This window comes from Equus quagga, chromosome 10, assembly GCF_021613505.1.
Source record: "Equus quagga isolate Etosha38 chromosome 10, UCLA_HA_Equagga_1.0, whole genome shotgun sequence".
Lineage (NCBI taxonomy): Eukaryota > Metazoa > Chordata > Mammalia > Perissodactyla > Equidae > Equus > Equus quagga.
In genome coordinates this window covers 26,129,162-26,138,201 of record NC_060276.1, presented here as the reverse complement: position 1 = coordinate 26,138,201, position 9,040 = coordinate 26,129,162, and the positions used below count along the sequence as shown (strand labels likewise).

The window sequence follows — 9,040 nt, the reverse complement described above, 5'->3', positions numbered from 1 at the left end:
AAAAAAATATATAACTGTAAAACAGATGCCAACATCTTCAAAGATTGTGGAAAAGTGACTTGAAAATCATTGAAATTGGACAGAAAAAGGGTACTTTTATAGGCTTCAAAGTTATATGGGAGATTGAAAAAAGGTCATCAAACAATGTCTGAAAAATAGTAAAAGGGAATCAGAGGTATTCCATCCCATTTCTCTGGACCTAATATATGTGCACTGTAGGAAAATGAGAAAATGTCAGTTGATGGTGCCATAGAAGCACGTGTCCATGAAAGAGAATCAGGTTCCAGTTAAGGAAAAAAAACAGATGGATAGAGAAAGTGGTCCAGAAAAAGCTGAATATATAAAAACATGCCACTCTAAAACAGAATTAAGTTAGTGGTTTGGGGAGTGACATTACTTTATTAGTGTAGTTTGAAGTACTATGTGTGCCTTAAATTACACTTATTTTGAAGAACATACTCTTTCACTAAATCAGAAGCTTTTCTCCTCAAATTAGTCCAACTTATTGAGACACCAGGGCACTGATCTTTCCTGTCATTCATGCAGCCATGTAGTATAAAGCAACAAATTAAATTGGCTGAAGTTAGAATCCAATTTTCTCACCAATAGATTTTGGAAATAAGAAACTCATCCAACTCCAATTAAAACTTATTCAGATCACATGGCTTTGACATGAGTTGGAATCAAACATTTTTAAATGTTATCAATCACACTCATTATGTAACATATTATTCAGCTCCCGTAAAGTTAAGCACTTTAGAGATAATTTGCAAAATGTACAATTTTGATCCAATTTTCTTCTGTTTCTTTAAAGAAGGTAAGAGAAGCCAAAAAAAAAAAAATCTTTTCAATACACTACAGGTTTATGCTGACTTATCATCGTTAGCATTGTTATTTTTCTTGTCAAATGTTGTAATATAAAAGAATATTGAACTGTCTATCAGAACGTCTGGGTTCTATTCCTAACCTTATCTTTTTTGAGCTAGTCCCTTCACTTACCTAGAGTTTAGTTTTCTCATATGTCAAGTTTAGAGGGTAATCTGAATAATCTCTAAATGACTTTCCAGCTTGAAATTGTGTTGGCTCCTCTCACTTTGTATATCTGACTTCTATTTGCTCAAAGATAAGGAAAAAATGTGCCAGCTCTGGTCGTCAAGTTGTTAAGATTTGGCCCTCTCACTGCTGTGGCCTGGGTTCATTTCCTGGTGAGGGAACCACACCACCCATCTCTCCGTTGTCATACTCTGGCGGCTGTGTGTTGCTGTGATGCTGAAAGCTCTGCTGCTGGTATTTCAAATAACAGCAGGGTCACCCATGCTGGACAGGTTTCAGTGGAGGTTCCAGACTAAGAGAGACTAGGAAGGAGGACCTGGCCACCCACTTCCAAAAGTATTGGTCATGAAACTCTATGAATAGCAGAGGAGCATTTTCTGGTATAGCGCCAAAAGGTGAGAGGATGGCACAAAAAGACCAAGCAGGGTCAGGCAGGGTTCAGCTCTACTGTACACAGAGTAACTAAAAGTTGGAATTGACTCAATGACACTATCAAGGAAAAATGCAGAAGCAGCTATTATATTAGTCAGAGTTCTCCAGAGAAACAGAACCAATGATATTTGTATATATTTTATATATACTAATAAATATATAAAATATTACACATACTTTTAATATATCTAATATATATTTTATTTTATATTATATGTTTTATATATTATATTCTTAGATATTGTAATATAATATATCTATATATTTGTATACTTGTGATGTAAAATACAAATTATATATATAATATATACATATATATGTATCTATATAAAATAAGATTTATTATAAAGAGTTGGCTCATCAGATTGCAGAAGCTGAGAAAAGTCCCATGATCTGCTGTCTGCAGGCTGGAGACCCAGGAAAGTGAATATAAATTCCAGTCCAAGCCCTAAGGCCTGAGAGCCAGGAGTGCTGATGATATAGGTTCTAGTTCAAGGGCAGGAGAAGACCAGTGTCTCAGTTCAAGCAGCCAGGCAGAGAGAGAGAGAGAGAATTGAACCTTCTTCCACCTTTTCTATTCAAGCCCTCAATGGAACAAGTGATGCCCACCCACATTGGAGAGGGCAATGTGCTTTACTCAGTCCACCAATTCAAATGCCAATCTATTCCAAAAACACCCTTACGACACACCCAGAAATAATGTTTAACTGGATATGTGAGCATCCCTTGGTCTACTCAAGTTGACACAAGAAATTAGCTATCACAAGTCCACCTTTTGTCAACTTGACATTCATGCACATCTCCTTAAAACATGCTTAATCTCCAAATAAATGCAATAACAGGGTCATAATTCTGTCTAACATGATACAACCATTCCTTCATACAACCAATAATGCACTAACCTCTTGCCCAAAATAAGAAGTAAAGTCCTTGAGTGATGTTTACCTTTCACTTTGATATCCCATAACTTAAATATTGTAATATAAATTAATAATACTTAAATACTATGATAAAAGTGAATAATTCATCTTATATGATAAGGCAATAAGAGAGGAAAAGAAACCAAAGATATTTAATACACACACACACAATTATATTCATAACAAAATACAATAAGGAAGAAATACTCATTGCAATTACAGTCCTTGTTTCTGTAGCTGATCACATGGTCATACCTAGTATTTGTAACTCCTTTCATCCACTACCCATCCTGGGTTCCCTTTGCCTTCAGGAAGTACATCAGTTGATTGTTGTTCTTTGCCTAGTGGGATGACCCAAACATTCATTCCCTAAGGGTCTGGACCATTAGTAGTCCTGTGCGGATTGGGTTGTTGTAATTTTCCACTTACCTTAATCATAAGGCATGGTACTATTAAGAGACACCCTAAGGGATCTTCTGTGTTCCAGACATACTCTTTATCACCTCAGTTGTAGAGTAGTAATTCAATTTCCTCTTAGTAGTCAGGATCAGTCACCTAGCCAGCACAGTAAATCCCTTCTTTGCCTGTTGATTCAGAGACATGAGGAGCCCAAAGCAGCCAGGCGGCATTCTTTACTTCCAGTTTAAAAGAATTATTGTTGTGTCTTGTAGTAGAAGCATTCCTCTCTCGGGAACTAAGACTTCTAGTCCAGTAGAACATAAGGTTGGAGAAACAGGAAGCAAAAACATTGCTAGTGTGTCACTAGGGGAAATAGTGAATGGTGCCACTCCTGTTTCTATGCCTTGATTCCTGGACCTGTGAATCTTGACTATTGGAGAAAGAGAACTACATATTGGTCACTGATTCAGAGCATATACAACCTTATAGAGAACCTTGTCTCAGCCCTCCCAGGTATTGCCACCTAGCTGGTGTTGTAACTGAGTCTTCAAAAGGCCATTCCACAGTTTTATCAAGCCAACTTCTTCAAGATGGTGGGGAACATGGTAAGACCAGTGAATTCCATGAGTATGGACCCATCACCACACTTCTTTTGCTGTGAAGTGAGTTCCTTGATCAGAAGCAATGCTGTGAAGATTACCACAACAGTGGATAAGGAATTCTGTATGTCCATGGATGGTAGTTTTAGAAAAAACATGTGTGCAGGGAAGCCAAATCTGTATGCAGATTAAGTGTCTATCCCAGTAAGAACAAAATGCTACCCCTTGCATGATGAAAGCAGTCAAATGTAGTCAACCTACCACCAGGTAGCTGGCTGATCTCTCCAAGGAATGGTGCCATATTAAGGACTCAGTGTTGGTCTCTGCTGCTGGCAGATTAGGCATTCAGTGGTTTCCATAGCCAGGTTGGCCTTGGTGAGTGAAAGCGCATGTTGCTGAGCCTGTGTATAACCTTCATCCCTGCCACCATGGACACTTTGTTCATGAGGCCACTGGACAGTGACAGGAGTGACTGGGGAAAGAGAGTGACTGGAATACACAGAATGGATCATCCTATCCTCTTGATTATTAAAATTCTCCTCTGCTGAGATCACCTTTTGGTGAGCATTCACATTGGACACAAATATCATCATGCATTTTGTCTATTCAGAGAAGTCCAATCACATACCTCTTCCCCAAATTTCTTTGTCATCAATTTTCTAATCATGTTCCTTCCAAGTCCCTGAACACCCAGCGAAACCATTGGCCACAGCCCATGAATTGGTATATAATTCCATGTCTGGCTGTTTCTCCTTCCAAGCGAAGTGAAAAACCAGGTACACTGTTTGAAGTTATACCCACTAGGAGGATATACCTTCACCACTGTCCTTTAGGAATGTCCCAGAAAGGGGCTGTAGTACCACAGCTGTTTACTTTCAGCTAGTGCCTGCATATCGTGTAAAACTATCTGTAAACCTGAGACTTCTCTGCCTCCGCCAATGGATTATAGGGAACTCCCTTGAAACCATAGGTGCATGCTGAGAAAGAAAAGACAGTTTAGCAGGAGTTGGGATCATAGGTATTTGGGCTGCTTCTTCACATAATTTACTTGTGCCTTCATGGCCTGCTTGGCTTCTGCTATGTATATTCCACCTTATTTGATGATGAACTCCTGCTGTGAATGCCCAACTTTACGGCTTAGCTGGTCAGATTACATGGAATTCATGATGGGCATTTCAGATCACATGGTAACTTAGTGACCCATGGTTAAGTGTTCCATTTCTGATAAGTCCAAGTAGTAGGCCAAGAGCTCTTTCTCAAAAGAAGAGTAGTTTGTATCTGTGGAGGATGGCAGGGCCTTGCTCCCAAATTCGTAGGGCCTGTGCTGTACTTCACCTATAGGGGCCTGCCAAAGGCTCTAAATAGCATCCCTATCTCCTATCTGGCACTGATACTTCAGGCACCATTGTATTGGTTGAATCATATGGCACAAGCAGCAGAGCAGCTTGCATGACAACCTGGACCTATTTCAGAGCCTTCTTTTATTCCAGTCCCCTCTCAAATCAAGCAGATTTTAAGGTCACTCAGTAAATGGTCCAGAGTAACACACCCAAATGTGGAACATGTTGCCTCCAAAATCAAAAGCAGGCCACTAGGTGTTGTGCTCCTTTTTATTTGTAGGAAGGGCCTGATACAATCTATCCTTCACCTTAGAAAGGATAACTCAACATGCTTCACATCACTGGATGCCTAGAAATTTCACTAAGGTAGAAAGCCCCTGAACTTTTACTGGATTTACTTCCCACGTTCTAACACACAAATGTTTTACCAATAAGTCTAAAGTAGTTGCTACTTCTCACTCTCTAGGTCTAATCAGCATGTCACCAAAGCAATGAACCAGTGTGATATCTTTTGTAAGGGAAAGGTGATCAGGATCCAAATTAAATTATGCAAATTAAATTATGACATATAGCAGGAGAGTTGATATACTCCTGAGGTAGGGCAGTCATGATGTATTGCTGGCCTTGCCAGCTGAATAAACTGCTTATGGTGAGTCTTACTGATAGGGATGGAGAAAAAGGCATTTGCCAGATCAATAGCTACATACCAGGTTCCAGGGAATGTGTTAATTTGCTCAAGCAATGAAACCATATTTGGTACAGCAACTAAAATCGGACACACCATCTGGCTAAGCTTGTGATAATCCACTGGTATGTTCCAAGATCCATCTGTCTTCTGCATAGGCCAAATAGGTGAGTTGAATAGAGATGTCGTGGGAACCACAACCTCCCAGTCCTTGATGGTGGCACTAATCTTTGAGATCCCTCCAGGAATGCTTTTCGTTTACTATTTTCCTGGGTAGAGGTACTTCTTGTGGCTTCCACTTGACTTTTCTCACCATTATAGCCCTCACTTCACAGTTCAGGGAACCAATATGAGGATTTTGTCAGCAGCTAAGTTTATCTATTTCAATTATGTGTTCCAGGACTGGGAAAATGACCACAGGATGGATTCAGGGACCCCCTGGGCCCACTGTGAGATGGACCACAGCTAAAACTCTGTTGATCACCTCACCTCTATAAGCCCCTGCTCTGACTGGTGGAACACAGTGACGTTTTATGTCTTCTGGAATTAGTGCCGACTCAGAGTCAATGTCCAGTAGTCCCTGAAAGGTTTATTTCCTTTTTCCCAATGCACAGTTAACATGGTAAAAGGCCATAGGGCCCTTTGAGGAAAGATGGGAGAAAGATTAATAGTATAAAGTTTTGGTAGTGTACCAGGGTCTTTTCTCAAGAAGACCTAGCCTCCCCTTCATTCTTGGGTGGCTCTGAGTCTGTAAACTCTCTCAAGTCTGAGAATTGATTGTGGGGCCATGACTCTCTGTTTTTATGATTCAGTTTAGACTCTTTGGTTGACCTAGAACTTTGCTGCTTCTTCAGATCTAGTATGAATTTATGAGGCTTCTGTTGACGCAAAATAACCAATCATCATTCTATAGGTAAGAGAGATAAAATGAGTTTTACTCAAGCCAAATTTAGAATTATAACCTGGGAAGGGCTTTTCCAGAAACAAAGCAAGCATGCTGGAGAAGCATGGTTTTCAGTACAGTCTTATACCTGTTTAGAACAAAGAATATACATTAAACACACCCAGGCTACATATTCATCAAAGTTTCAAAGAGAAATTCAGTTGTAAATTAGCAGGTCAACATGACCCTGATGTCAGGAAAGGAAACTTATTTAGGAGTACTAATACTGGTGTCACTGATAGGGTGTTACCAATAGGACGCTACTGGCCTTGTAGGAGGGGAAGTATGCATCTTATTTTAATGGTTAAAGCAGATGTACAATGTCTGTTTGGTAAGTCATAAATCAGGCTTTTTTTAGTTCACACCGAATCAGTTTTGAATCAGAATATTTACCCCATATACCTTAATATATGAAAATCTCTTGTCACCTCCTATGTATTTCACTTCTACGAATACCATGATCAATCAGCCAATGCCATAGGTCTTCATGAGTCAGGCTATTCGGATTGCTGCTTTGACTCTGCTGTATACCACGATAACCATGCCCTCCTTGCCTATGACTGTTAAGTGCCACCACTTTACTCCTGTCAATTGGAATCCAATTACTCTCATTGTATTTGGGTTTCTCAATTAAGTGGCTGCACTTCCTACTGTAAGTTTTCACCTACAGAAAAGAGTGATCATGGAGCTCTTCAAGGATGCTACAGCTCCCCTCATAAATTCATTTCTTACAGTATTGGTGAAAGTATAACTGCAGGCCCTCCAGGTCCAGTTCAACTGACCTCATCAAGAGTAATTAAGAAATTTTTTTTCAGAAAACTTGCAAAGCCATGTAGCTAGAGTATGCACAGAAGAAGAAATCTTGACCTGAAAAGACTGTGGAACCAAAGATTCTCCTCCCCATGGAACCCAAGGACTGGACACAACTGGAACTTGAAAGTTAGACTCTTATCAGAAGTGAGGGATCCATCATTCAGAAAGATCTGGTGTTAAAATTCCTTCCTCACCTCATCATAAATGTTTAGACCCTTACTATAAATGCTTGAAGCCTACCAATCAAAACCTGTCTCACCAGCGTTTCCATGTGTCAACCTGTTCTCCCTGACCTCTTAAATTTTGTCCCTAATCCTGAATCAGGGAGACAGATCTGAGAGCACATCCCCTGTCTCCCTGCAGATCCATCTCACAGAATAAAGCTGATCTGTTTTCTCGAAAGCTGATGCTGTAATTAATTGGCTTGTTTATGTGCATTGGGTAGGAGAACCCCATTTTTGTGCATTAACAAAAGGTATGTCTTCCGGACCTTCTCAGTGTGGATGAGTAGGTCTTAAATGACAAATCCACTCTAACATTTGAATCTCTCTAAGCCTTTGAATCCCTTCCTCTTCATTAAACCAATGCAAGTCTGACATTTCCACTTTCCTCACAATGGGCCATCTTTTCATCCATGTTTCAGGCAACCAAGCAAACTGTTACAGCCTTTTATAAATTCTGGAGCTGGAACATTAAATGCAAAATCTCTGCTTAGTGAGCTCATGTGAATAAATTTGGCCGGATCCAATTTTGTCATTCTCCCACCGTAATCTCACACCCCCTGTGTCCATTCCCACACATTTCCCTGGATTTCTGTTGGTATGATTTAGAAAATTCAAGTAGTTTTTTGGAGTGTATCATATTTCCTCATGGGTCACACTTTAGGGGCATGCTGAGACTTGAGTATAGTTGTAGGTTTAGAAACAAAAAGGAGTGGAAAGGTGTGTCCTGAGGAGAATCAGCATTGTTTTACATGACAATTGCCTCTGGAGAGGACATTACACTTTCCTCAGGCAAATGCATGGTTAATTTCCTCAGACAGGAGTGGAAAGGCTGATAAGACTGGGGGTGGAGAGGCTGCTGACACTGAGGGTGGAGATTTCTTCCACTAGAAAAAAAAGACTCATGAGGATTTAGGGGCCCAGTGTACCCAGTTTCATCAGAGTCTTCCCACCTGTCCCCATTCCAACTTACAGGATCTCATTCTTTCCCAATAAATGCCTTCATGAGACACCCTGCAAGGCTGGGAATTCAACTTGAGTTGTAATTCAGTCAGTTTCCTTAGGAGATTCTGCATTTGATTTTCAGCAATCTTAGCCCTGTGGCTACAGGAGGTTGTGTGGCTACAGTGGCTATATATGTCTCCTTTAAGGCACATATAGAAGCCTTTAAGTCATTGATATAGTACTTGAGCTGGGAATTTGAATCCCTGAGCTCATCTTTTTCTTTCACCATTTTGTAGAGCAACATTAGGAGCAACCAGCCAATCTCATTATACTTGTTAGTTTTCCAAAAAATGTTTGTATTATATACACAGTCATCCAGTTCCTTGCTTCTTATAAGTAGCTGATTAGCTTTATCCAATGCAGATACTTTGCATATCTCTATTGTCAGATCATGCCATGGACTATCAGTTTTCTCTTTACTACTGTATATAAAGTCATCAGAGTCTTTAAATCTCATCAGATTAGAGAACCAATTCTAGAAACCCCAGAATCTATTCAGAAAACTCATCCTTAAACTTCTGTTCCTCTAGAAACAGTCTTGGTACCAAAATCTGTATCAGCCAGGGTTCTCCAGGAAAGTAGAACACATTTTATATATATATATATATATATATATATATATATATATAT

At 39.7% G+C, this 9,040-nt stretch overlaps 1 pseudogene; it reads right to left on the bottom strand.

Annotated features, from left to right (window-relative positions):
* Positions 1-3,037: 3,037 nt before the first annotated feature.
* Positions 3,038-9,040, bottom strand: part of LOC124245937 (uncharacterized) — a 9,324-nt pseudogene continuing 3,321 nt past the window's right edge.